Source organism: Ctenocephalides felis, unplaced genomic scaffold (genome assembly GCF_003426905.1).
Source record: "Ctenocephalides felis isolate EL2017-DRISC unplaced genomic scaffold, ASM342690v1 CF-g0.4_SCAFFOLD_01886, whole genome shotgun sequence".
Lineage (NCBI taxonomy): Eukaryota > Metazoa > Arthropoda > Insecta > Siphonaptera > Pulicidae > Ctenocephalides > Ctenocephalides felis.
In genome coordinates, this window is record NW_020538040.1 from 182,550,328 (window position 1) to 182,564,771 (window position 14,444).

General features: G+C 29.5%; 1 pseudogene; it reads right to left on the bottom strand.

Moving 5' to 3' along the window:
* Positions 1–14,444, bottom strand: part of LOC113376345 — a 117,401-nt pseudogene that overhangs the window by 6,369 nt on the left and 96,588 nt on the right.

A 14,444-nucleotide genomic window follows, 5' to 3' on the forward strand; every position in this document is an offset into this window, starting at 1 on the left:
AAATGTTAAGAAGCCTCTGGAAGTGAAGATATATCAAAAATTTTCAATTTCAATTTTTGGACGATTACATTAACCTACCCTATGGAAAAGTTAAAAAGATACAAAAGTATTTTTTTGCTTAAGATATTTATTATGTATTTTTACATCTATGAAAGTTGTACATTATATTATATTTTCTCTCAAATATTTCATTTAAATGTTTATATACAGCATAGTAACATTATTTATTAATTATTTCTACAACAAAAATACTCCCTATTTTAAAATATTTGCTAACTATAGCCACAAATATGTTTTAAACTACTATATGTTACAACTTAATATTAAATTCTTAGCTTAGGTACTGTTACTTAACTAATCATGTCTATTTCATACTTGGCAAGTTTTTGTTTGATTTTCATGAGGTATTTAAAAAAGTATCTATTATACAAAATATCGAATTATTTCTGTTTCTGCAAAAGTAAATTAACATCTCAGTCAATTTTCTTAGGTGCCTGGTGAGCATTTTGGGACCATAGCTGCCTTTGTAGAAATTCATGAATAGCGCAAAGAAAATAGCATTGTTGAGCATCAGGGCTCCGGAGATGATCATCGGGAAGTCGCAGTCTGTCACGAAGGCGCAGGCCGAGTGAAGAAGCAATTACAAACTGAGCCTGAGGAAAAACAAACAACGTTGTAATATAATTACATTAAAAAATAACATCATCAGTTCTGGAGTTGTCAGCAACCATACGCATGTTTGCGTACACTTATTAAAGAACCAGACTTTTTATTAAAAAAATAATACTAATTTATTGTTTTAAATAGCAAAATCATTATTCTACAATATCTACACGTTCCACAATGCATTGGTCTAGTGATGCTTTCTAACAGCAGTCTTATCTAATCATAGACCTATGGATCTATGGATAAGATCTGTGAATCTGACTTTTGATCTGTTTTTTTAACCCATTGCCAGTTGCCAAAATACAAATCATCTGACCATTGTCAGTGATTTGTCGAAGGTCTTATGAATTGTTGGTTAATGCAGAAGAAACTTTCTTTTCAATCTGGCCCTGGTAGAGTTGTTCTGAAGTTTTCTGGCGAGCAAGTTTGGGCGATCAGCTAGACGATTTTTATATTTGTGTGAGAAAGCAATTATTTCATTCTTAACTGTGCTAGTTCCTGCGTCTTTGTTTATTAATCAATTTGGAACATACTTTGGTGCTTTCAAAAATTTTTTTGATAACTTGTTAAAATTATTAGAATAAATTTGTCTCGTTTTGCTTTTGTATTTGTTTTGCATTTACCTCGTACTCCCTGATTATACAACTACAAAACTAATAGAAAACCTTTTTATTTTTATTAACGGATACTGGATTTTACTTTATATATATTGACCATCTTCTAAACAAGATTGAACCACCTTCTTAAACAAGAAGCATGTATAAACGGAATGCTAGGCGTATATGACAATAATTTATACTAATTTGAGTAATGTCTTCAAATATAGACCCACAAATTGAATGATAATGATCTATTAAAAATGTGCAGATTTTCAAAAATCAGTAAGTGATAGATAGAAGTAATAGTTCATCTAACTAGGTTTTTCAGCTCATTTTTTTATATAGCCCTGACATTATCATAAAAAGATTTGATTTTATTACCAAAAATACAAAATCGGATATCAAAAAATTTTCTGTAAAAAAAAATCTGAATTTTGGCTTACATACACATACACAGACTTTTACCCATTTTGATGTCAAAAAATTCAAATGACTTAAAAAATTGACAAGACATGAAATTATCAAATCAAATTTTCTGGAGCGATCATAAACTTCTTATTAGAACAGTAGACTAATTCTTGTAGAACTAATTTTATGAGTAATTATTCACAATTCATTAGTAAAACCATTAAAATTGGAACCACCTATAGATTTTCTTCAAAGAGTTGTTTTTTTTATTAAATGTTACATTTTTCCTATTGATATTGTATCACATAAATAACAAAAGGTTTGTTATATGTAAGTAAGTTAATCAGCCGTTGAAGGTGCAATTTTATTGTGGTAACGAAAAAGTGAGGCAATCGTTTGCGAGCAGTTTTCTCCTTATATTTTCGCAATCGTGCGCTTATTTACTACTCCGACTCCGACGTCAGTAGGTATATGGTTTAATGTTAAACTAGTAATGGCCTAATATAAGACTACTTGAATTTAATTTCATTATCAGATAATAAATATAAATAGCACATATTGATTAAGAGGCAATTTGAAAATTCATGCGAAAAATTTGGGTCATCGAGTACTGTTTACCATGTATGTAGATGAGTATGTACTGTAACCAACTTCCTAAAGAAGTAATTTACCTTTAGCTAAAAAATCCGATATGGTAATTTTATGTTTTCAAAATCATTCTGAATCATTTGACACCAAAATTGATGTAGGTCGGTGTATGTTAGCCAACATTTTAGCTACTGCACTAATTTGAAAAAATTAAAAACCATTTGATGAAACTCGATGACTACTCTTGCGAGACGGTTGCTAAACGTCCAAGACCAATTTTGAAAATAAATATACTGTTTGAATAATATTCCTTGGAAATCGTGATGATCAGTTTTTGGTAAAGATCGGCCTGGCCGTTAGTAATTAATTATTGAAAAAATGTTTTTTAACTATTTTAATAAATCTTTGCACAGTGATAGAATTCATAGTCTAATCGAATATGATAAGTTGTTATAGGCCTACAAAAAGTGGTTTCGAAAAGTCCATGTCCAAGTTCAATTTGCCATAAAGCAAGATACCACTAACACCTAGGTATTTGTATTTGATTAATTCTGAATGAATACGATGTAGATATTCTATTGAAAATTGTCATCTTGTCGGAATGAACAGTATAGTAGTAGTGTAGTGGTGCAGCTACCTTACTCTCACCTGTAAACCACTAGAATCGTTCGCATAATGCAATATTATAACTGCACTGCAGTGCACTATTGCGACTGCAACATTGATTTCTTAACATGACAAACTAATGCAATGAAATAGTGAAACATCACATTTATTTTATGGATCTTTTTCAACCATAACGATATAATATAATATTCAATTTATTTTATTATATACGGTCGTGGAAGATCATTCGATCATTGGGTCTTCTCAATACCCAATAATGACCTACATATACAATTTGGTAATAACTTATTTATTAATTACTTCTTGTTGCAAAATATAAAAAATAAAAATATAACATAATCATTTATTACCTTTTAGTTTATAATTTTAAAAATACCTTTTTTATTTTTGTCCTAATCAAATTTCGTTATTTAAAATTCTTTAAATCGGTACAGAAGTTGGTGAGTAAACGTCGACCTAGTAAAACCATGAACACATTCCTTGTCCAATTTTATTATCAAACGATTCCGAATGACTTTGAACGTAATCTTCTCACCCACGAAGTTATTAATAACTAAATAATAATCTACATACCAGTTGCAACTTCGTGAGATACTTTTTCCACCAGAGGTACTTCTGGTATTGAGGTCCCATGGCTGCCACCATGTAGTACGTGTACATGCACACGTGCACAAAATTATTCACAATGTTAGCAGACGTTGTGTGACCACCTGGGAAAAATAGATATAGTAAATACAACGAATAAATATTTAAAAATATGTATCAAAATGATTGTATTATTACCTGCCAAGAATTTAACAAGGAACCAGGTTTCCAAAGGAGTGATGCTGTGGTGGTATATGTGCAGCCAGGTAACTTGGCTCTTCTTTTTCCGCAAAATGAAGAAGAACGTGTCAGCAAATTCGGACAGTTTTGACAGGTAGTATACCCAGCAAAGAGTTAACATCTAGATAATAATAGTAATAAAATAATAAAATAATTCTAGAAATAATAATAATATAATAAATACTACAAAAGGTTTAATTTAGATTTTAATTTGTAATCCAAGCAAAAGAGTTGCTTTATTGGAAATTACTTATAAACTATGACTTATAATTATTAATAGTACTCACCCTTATAGCTGTAGGGTTATTTGAATAATCTACGGGTTGACAAGTCAAATTGTACTCAAAAAGCCATCCAGACATAAGATGCTGTAAAAATTCAATTTAAATTTTAATAAATTTTGTAATATATAAACATATAAATCCAAATTTATCAATTAGATGAAGTGATTTCTTTAGACATTCTTGGACTGGTATTTGACAATTGATGAACTAGAAATAAAAGAACTAGAAAATTGATTACTAGAAATATGTATCTAATTTATGAAAAATAATTTACCAGCAGTAGTATGCTATTTTTATTTATATATAAAATGTATGTAGTATGCTATATTTATTTATTATTTATAAAATAAACTAATTACTTTATTCCAAATTTATAATCATAGCTTTTATTACAAATTAATTAATAATTTTTTTTTGAAGAGCAAAATCTAAAACATTTTCTATGCAATTAGTTGGTGAAGTTCAAAAATTTCTCCATGGTGATGGAGAAGACAGACAAACATTAGGAGAAACCATAAAATAAATTTCAAACCATAACAACAAATAAATACAGTAACAACCAAATAATATAGAAAAAACTTTTTAACAATAATCCATCCAGATATTATAAGAAAAAACTATATTATGACTTAATTTTTTTTAAAAGTCTTCTATACATTTAGTGGTCCAATTTGACTCTTTTTCAGTGGAAAATGTTAAAAATTGTTTTAAAAGAACATAAAAACCTAGAAAATCACAATGAATAAAAGACTTGCTTAACAGTCAAATTATTATAGAAGAAAATTATATACTTAATTCAGGAAAATTGTAGTGACTAGTTTGCAGTGTTATGTGAAACAAATAGATGCAATGCATCAAATATCTGGATAGGTACCTGTTCAAAAAATTCTTGGTTTTATATATTTATAAAATACACACACATATGCATACAAAAAACCGTAACAAATATCATACATTCTCATGGTCGATCTATTTCCATCGAGTACGTAGAATTCAAAAAAGTGTTTAAATAACTATTTATCCCAATGTTTTCTATTAATTAACGATTGCAAAAGACATGTATGATACTATGAGTAATGTGCAACACTCACTTCATAAAACATGTAAGCGCTGAGCGCGACTTGAAAGGCATTATAGACTATTAAGGTATTTTTTAAATTATAAGGTTTCCTATCGGCCATCGACAGTGGGCCAAAGACAAGCACTACGGCGAGGTAGATGATCACCATCGCGATCGTCGGTATCGGGTTGTCCATCAGGAACCATCCGTCCACTCGGGGATCTGGGGAAAAAAAAGAAATTGATCAATTTAGTTGGTTATACAGAGTATGTCTAATGTGAAAATAAAAAAACTAGAATATTTCTATTTATTGGCCGCTAGTTTAAGGCAAATCTATACATAAAATAATACAAAAAGGACAAAACCCTCTATGAGTCGCGTAACTTTCAGGCCACATTCCAAATTGTTCTATTCTCTATAATTTATAAAATTCAAGAATGTTTTCAAGACAACCTATATCAATATTTTTAACCTTTGCTAGTAATTGTTATGTATTCATGAACCATACGTCCGATCGCCGTGAAAATTTGGGAAATTGTTAAGTAAATGCCCGGACAGGATTTCGCACATTCTGATTTAAACCAAGTGGTAGGGGTTGGACGCCCTGAAGACTTTTCTTTTCATAATCTTGGTCAATTTTTATTTTTTTATAATTCGTATTCACCTATTTAACCCTAAATTTACAATTTCTTATCACAAACCACTATTTCGTCAGAATTATTATAGTAATTATATTTTTTTTTTTAATTGTTATTTGGCAGACTAGCAGACGGGTAGACAGGTAAACTAGCAGACAGAAAAACAGATAAATAGTTAAACAGGTAGATAGATATATACGTAGACAGATGTACAGGTATATTGGTAAATTGGTAGATAGGTAAACTGGTAGACAGGTGAATTAGTAGACCGGTAAATTGGTTGACTAACATTGGCCTATGGAGGGTTAAAAGTATTTTTTTATTATTTTTTTTAATTTGTGGTATATTTAAGATATAGCACTCTCGGGGAACTGGTCACGTTGTTTATATATCCATGTACTTATTCATTTCTTTATTTATAAAAAACCTTAGTCAATAATAATAAATATTATTCTTCATTCTCAAGACACAATCTTTCAATTTTTGTGCAATTTATATTCCAAGAGAGACGTTTTTTTATGGAACGCTGAAAAATTATAAAATTAGCAAATAGGATACTCTGGCAATAATATAAACCTTCTGTTCGGGCTGTTAATAAATTATAAAATTGCGTAAAATTAAATATAGTCTTACATATACTTATCATTGTTTTACTAATTCGCACAAAATTAAAAGCTTGTACTGGATTGGCGAGTATATGATTTTATTGCCATGAGAGACAAATCAATTGAATTAAATACAAAGAATCTCATAAGACAATACGTGAACCCGAAACAATCCTGAGCCAATCCAATGAAATGTTAGGAAAGAGATTTACCACTTCTTCGACTTCTTCTCACCATCATTGGCTCTTGAAGACAATCGTCTTCATCACCATTGGCGTATGAGTTCTCATTATGTTGTAAAATTCATGAATAATTTATAGGAACGATCATTCAAAAGACTCCTCGTCCAGAATATTTAAGAAAGACGAATGATATTCAATCGTTGAACGGATATAGGTAAAAAAATGATAATATAATAAAAAATTCAATATAAAAATTGTCAGAAATAAAATATATTAAAATAAACATCAGATAATAATTTGCTAACAGAAATTATTTGCTTTTTCTTAGAAAAATATAATTATTTTTTAAAGTTATAATAAACTCTGTATTGTTATATTTTTGATTTAATATATGGCATTTTATAAATATGCACCAATGATTTTAAGCCAGTTTTTTTTCAAAAGATTTCAAATTTTCAAATTCTAAAGTCATGCAAGTACATACTTTTAAAGTATTTTAAACTTTTATACCAAGAAGTTGTCTAATTGGAAGTTACTAATTAATCTCTAGAGATCATTTCAAGAAATTGCAAAGAATATAAAACAAACCAATCACTAATTGGCATAGATTATGCAAGAGATACGATAAAACTAAAGTATAAATCAATTATTTGGAATCTTTACTCTATCAATAATTCCAGTGCGATAGAACCTGATGAAAATTTCTGAAACATTGGAGAACACGCCAAATTGATCCTGAACGTAGATATGATCGCAATCGAATGAATTTAAGATTTTGTTTCTTGTCGCAATCTGAAAACCACATAGATTCCACATAGATGTCACAGCGCTGAAGGCAAGCTTGTGGGTTTCAGATTGCTACCGCCGCTCAGATCGTAAGATGTTTACTGGGTATCTTTTAACGTTCCTAAAGTATTTTCAAAATAGTGCTCTTTAAAATTCACCCAAAAAGTACTAACTTCAAGTAAATTAATAAAAATACGGATATTCGAAAAACATCACTAAAACCATATGTACAAATTAAAGTTTCTTATCTTCATTTATACGTATTGAGTATTATATTTAAATTAGCATTAATAATTACTTATCCATTACAATGGCATTTTACTAATTGACCACACTCTGGATCTACTCCGTGGTCTCAACATCAAATAAATAAATCGAGTATTATCTCATTGGATGGTTTGTTCTCTTGACACCAATTTGGTATTCGAATTCGCTTTCGTTGAAGAGAGGAAAGTGGATTCGAAGTCATCTCTGTAATTGACTGAGACCATTAACCGACTTATTCGAACGTAATAGTTTGGCTTTGTAAGATTACCGACTCGAGTGCATTACGTGTTGACTCATTCAGAAAACCTGTATAAGGAGTCTTTCATTTGTATCACTTAGTTAACAAAAAAAAAGAAATTAATACTTTTGTTTACATCTGTCTAGGATGGTGTTTAGTGATTTTAGTGGCTATAGTTGATGACAATATTACCCGACGTTAGATTTTAGATTTGAGCTTAACACTGACCCCTGTAATGGGGCTCAACTTTAGGGGAGAAAACTGTGATTTCAAGAGTCTGAAGTACTGAATCTGTAATTTCAGAAAATAAGGAGCATATATATATATATATATATATATATATATATATATATATATATATACATATGTAATAAAAATATTTTTAATAACTTACCACTTATGTGATCCATCAGAGTCCAATAGCGCATTGCTAAACTGGTCCAGTTACTCTGCGAGTAATACTCGTCCATTGCGATTTTCACGAAACCAGACATCTTGTTTACTAATTAATTATTTTCTACTTTAAATTAAATTAAATTAAATACGAATACTAAATATTCCTACTAAAGATTCTTTTTACAAGGCTTCAGCCTGATCACATATAGATTTATCGACACTTAGGTATTTTAACAATTGTCCGACAAATTATTCTGATTAGTTGCACTGTATTTAAAGTTTATTTGATTGGAATAAAATAAACAAAGTTTTATTTCACAATTATTGCACTTGTGGTGTAGAATGATTGGTGTTATTGTTTGAAGCGCGTGCTGGCGGTCATTTCAGCCATCATGTAAAGAAATCTGAAATAATAAAAAATATAAATTAGTACTCGAATAGGAACAATTTTTACTATGGTCATTCGATAGATACATAAGTCAACTCATACAGTACGGTGGTTTATGAACAAATATTATTAAACAAATTAAACTTTGTGCAGGCTTTATGTAACAGAGGTAATTGGTAACAGGCGTTTTTTAATAGGATTTTGAGCGATATTAAAATATCTCGAATAAACTTGTGAGCCTTCATGCATCATTATGTCATGAATACTGTTTTACAGATTGATGCAGTAAACAGAAGTTTGCGGATCAGTCAATAGTTAATACAAAAATAAGTCTGAAAAAAAGTTATTACAAAAACAAGTCAAAATCCGATACTTCATCTACAGGGTAAAACCTCAATGCCATGAAGATTGCCGCCTTAACACTAATCATACCAAGACTTAATATATACCTAATTCTACCATAGCGGGTCAAATGACCCGACTCTATATTTCATGCTTGAATGTATGAAATATGGATGTTAGGAAGAAAATAAAAATAAAAATTAAATTTATTATAATTAAACAAAATAGTTTGTTAAGCATTTCTATCACAGAAGCAAGAATAAAAGATTTTAATTCATAGTTGTATTCATAATTGTGCATTTCCCGCAAACATATTTTTTACATTTAGAGCAAATTTTGTTGGTTTCATTTTCTTTACAGTATTCTATTTGACATCTCATACGTTTATAAGCATCTGTAGTAGACTTAGGCAACGATACTTTCGTATTTGTTTCTTATTTTGGTTGTTCACGGACTTTTCGAAAATCGGCGCCAAGTTCTTCTGCTAGCTTGAGTAAAAAAGTCGCGAAATATTTTCTTCTGTCGTTTGCTTGTACAAAATCCAGACATTTATGCCAGCTAAATCAAGGATATTGAAAAAAAAACTTGGAGAGGCCATCTGCAAGACTTGGCTTTTGTAGTAAATTTCCTCGCCATTTGATCGGTCATGTCTACACCAAATTTGGTTTTATTGTAATATGAAACAGTTTATCATTGTTTTCTACTTTAACGAATTTATGTTTAGAACTAAGTAAAAGTACTTTGTTTGTTGGATTACTTTTATAGATCGTAAGAGTATAATTATCTGTTGTAAAAATTTTCGATGAAAATTGTTTCATATCATCTTTATTCTGCTTCGCAATTAGTGGTAATTCTCTTTTAGTTGACCGAATGATAAAAAATAACCTGTATTACTATAGCTATCAAAATAAAATATAAGCTAGGTACTTATCAAAACTTTCAATTTCTGCCACTTTTTCTAATAATAAAAAGCTATTTTCAATCTAAAATTTGATATTTTCTTGAAATTATTCTGAGCTATTTTCGTTGAACTACTTTACGCAACAGTGTTTAGAAGAATGTGCAACTTACTGACTACAAATATGACTCGACAATCTCATAAACCAAAAAATTCTCTCCGGGTCAAATGACCCATTGTGGTAGATATCGGTATACAAGAACGATTACTCATAATAAACAAAACTAAACAAGAAAAAAATTTTGTTTATAACTTTACTCTAATTACTTAAAAAAAGTCATGAAATCAAATGTGCAAACGCAATGAAATTATACGTGCATTTTCAATGCAAAAGTTCAAAATGGGTCATTTGACCCGTTATGGTATGTTTAGTGTTAATGGCCAATATAATAAATTACAAATACGTCTGAACAAAATAATATATCAGAAGTATTATTGTCATTTTTGTTGTTACTACTTGCCCCGGTAGATGTTACAACTAGCACCCAACACGGGGTAAGTTGTAACACCGCACAATAATTATTTGTGATATAATGGTATAGGAATAGTTAAAACATCTGTTTAGCTTTATGTCGCAGAAATACAATCAGTAGAACTCAAAATATATTAATTAAAAAAAACGGATCAAATTAAATTTTGTGCAAACTAGCACTCATGTAGCAGACTTAAATCTATTTGGATCGTTACCAAAGTATACGTCTGAAAATCAATATAGAAAATGAATCCTATCTGATAAAATTTATGTAGCTACTAACTGACGCCTTATGTATTCATCATCATCAAAAGGTAATATTAATATATTTCCACCTGTGTCAATTACAATTTCAATGTAACCTTTTCCCCGTCGTTGCCAAACCCCTTTTCCGTGTCGAAACGTCCGTCCGTCCGTTCGGTGGCAAAACATTCGCGTTTTTGCAATCGCAATCGCGGTAGAGCGACGCCGTGTTATTACTATGATTTTATTGTAATATCAAATCAGTGGAAATCAGGTCAAACATTTTGCAGTTCCTCTTCACTGAATGCGGGCATGAAATTACATACTAGTTGCCTTTCTGTTCTACTGAACACGATGAAATTCGTAGGATGTGCAAAGCTAATTTTCTAAAATCAATGATAAATGGATACTTATTTTTTTTTAAATTAACGAAGGAGTTGGCTGTATTCTTGACAGAATATCAGATTTACTAGTTTTATGATTTTTTGACGTTTCAAGTCATTCTGTATAGTTTGACACCATTTTTTTTTTAATAGCAATCAGAATGCAAAATATTGTCATTTTAGCTCATAGGAATCTTTATGTATTTCTGATTGCTAAATAAAACTGAGTTTAAAAAAAAAAAAAAAATCAGAATGCAGTACAATTCTATGAGATATTTAACTTATATCATTCACTCACACACATACACACACATAAATTATTGTGATAAATATTATATCCATAGTTGGAAAATCACTCCAATAAGTGAAATCACAAAAGAGAAAAACTAAATTTGGCTCAAAAGTTCAATTTGATTTTCAGTAAATATTCTGTCTAAGCAAAATAGACTAGTTGACACTGCATAATTTGCATTAAACAAACCATTATCAAACTATGTTCAGTAAAATTTCCAATTAATTCTTAATGACAGAAATGTGTTTTTTAGCTATTTTCCTAAAATTTTATGATATGTCCCTTTATACCCCATAGGCTAGATAAAGAGGGACAGTCATCGAAGGAACGGATACAATGTCCTATTTTAAACACATTGTATGAAAAGTAACTAAATTATTTAACTAATGCTAAATAAAAAGTTGATGAGCACTTTTTTTACAAAGATGACACCGTATATACCTTTGATCTGGTAATTTGGGAGAATTGTTCATCAGCATGTAAACTTTTATAGAGGTTATATAAAAATAACTGTTGGATCGAATTTATAAATAACAACCCATCTTATAAATTCTTTTGAATACAGACTCAAGATAACAAAACTTATCTAGTTAGCACAATAAGTATTAATAAAAAATACCTAGATGTCATATTTTAGACAGTTGTAATTACTAAATTAAATAAAAAAAATCTTATAAAATATCGTATACTTAAAAAATATATTCTGTATCCCGAACTAAACAAAAGAGCCCAAAACCAAACAACCACAAATTTTTTATATAACTGACAGCTGATTTACACTTGACCAAGAACTCATCCGCAATTTCACGTTCACTGTCATCGATTTTGTTACGAGCGATAAAACTCATTTTTATTTATAGAAAGAAATTTATATTAATCGTTTGCTTTTGCGAGGATTAGAAGCCGGAACGATTCACGTACATTGTGGCGCGAAAAATTAATGATCCGATAGGAATTTGAACGAGGAACGCATCGAAAACCACGTTCCATAAAATGATTCCGAGATGGATAATGAAATATTGTTGATAAAGGATTAAACATATATCGTCTGCATTAATGCGTAGTCTACTGGTTTTTGGTAAAAAAAGATCTGGTCTTTCTGGTTTATTAGTATATAAACGATTGCACTGATCTTTGTGAAGTTGTTCAATTTTGCTCGCATTGTTTTGCCAGCGACTCAAGTGCAATTGTAACAAAAATTAATTTGAAGTAGTGAATAATAAATAAAATTTAGTTATAATTTCCCCTATGCTATGTTTGTCTAATCCCACTCTGATTCCAGTTATTTATAGAACATATGATCTGATATTCAACAAGTTTTATCGTCTTATTTTGATCAACTTAAGTCATTGTACTTTTCCAGAATTTAAAATTAGAATTCGGTTATCAACTTTGTTTACAAAGCGCGAAATTCCAAAAATTTCCACTAGGATTGACTTCACCAGGGGTCGTCTGGCCCCTCGTCGCAGTTGAAGGTCTCCTGTCAGAGATGAGATAAGTTTCAAGTCAAATGCCTTGCTTGTTTTCATGTTTTATGTTTCCGCTCCATGTATTGACCGGTTTAGCTAATCACTTCCCGACGGTAAGGAATGACAGATACCAGTTCAACGTCGCGTCTCGCAAATAATACATTTATTTATACAAACACACACAAATAACTGCAATGTCTTAACAAAGTATATGCAAATTTAAAATATCAAGTTGTTGGAAACAATAGATTTTCCTATACACTTTGTAACACAAATTGAAATTTATTCAAGTTTATAGACACTATAGCAATTTACATAAATACCAGTAGCGTGAGGACTATATTGTAATAAACCTGAACTATATCAGATTATTTGGTTTTATTCAAAATATTAAATTTATTTTTTTAATATTTTATTTGTATTTTACTGCAATTTCAATTATCCCACTTCATAGTAACTAATTACTGAACTCGAAATAAATTTCTGTTTTATAGTTAAATGTGATTTGCAAAATTAAAAATAATGAATCCGCTTTAATATAAATATTAAAAAATATCTGAATGTATCTGAAATTACAGGTCGCTCCACCGTATGACCCGTCGTAGCACTTGTATCTACGGGTGACCTCAACAGCCGAATAGACGATAAACCCTCTCGTAATTTTTAATTTAATATAGAACAGTGATAATATTTTGAAATATTTTTTTATAATATTAAAGAATAAAAAATTATATTTGAGATTATCGACTTGATAAACGAAATAAAGAGTAAAAATATTTTTTGTAGAGTGCGGTTTTAGTTACAATGCCATATAATTTTAGAATATATTTTCATCATTTAATATTATAAAAAATTATATATCGTAGACAATTTGTTTTTATATTAATATTAGACTCAATAGTTTTTGCTCCTATGTTTATTTTAATTATACTTCAATTTATGTTACAAAATGTTTATAAATAATCCAATGAATAACCAAAGACATCAAAATAACGTATTAGGTTATAGAATGCAGTTTTTCTGCTACTTAAAATTACTATATATATTTTACCACGAATATAATAAATGAAATAGTTTACCACAACAATTTATTTATGAAAAAATTACTCTAAATGTTAGTTGAACATGTCCACAGTCCCACATTTTTTTCTAGAGTATTGATATATATTTTTGTTTATACTTAGAGTATTATATATTACAGAAAGCAGTTTTTTCAAGTAATGAAATTATTTGCATATTAATTAATAAATTAGAATTTAATCAGTTAAATTGATCCACACGCAGCAGATTTTACAAAACATGAAATTAATGTTTACTATATGATTTATTTATACAATTTCTGAGATATTCCAATTGTAGTAGACCTTGAATTTTAAAATATATTTTGAACTAGTTAAAATAATTTCCTCCTTTCGGTCTGTTAAAAAAACTTATCAGCTGTGGAAATTTTTGACCATGTTCTAAAACTGGGATTGATTTTTATGCCTCGTCATGTATTGTTGTTTTATATAATTAAGTAGAATACAACAATATCAAAATATTCGTCATGATTTGATTCAATTCTACTGATTTGCGCAGTGACGTAAATCATCTTAATTAGTGTAATTATCATTTAACGGAATTAACCAGGATATTATCGGAGATATATGCGTAAACACGTCAAGGATAGAAACGACATAAAATAATGAAGTAACGAGATACTTATTACTTAACTCGTTATAAATTATA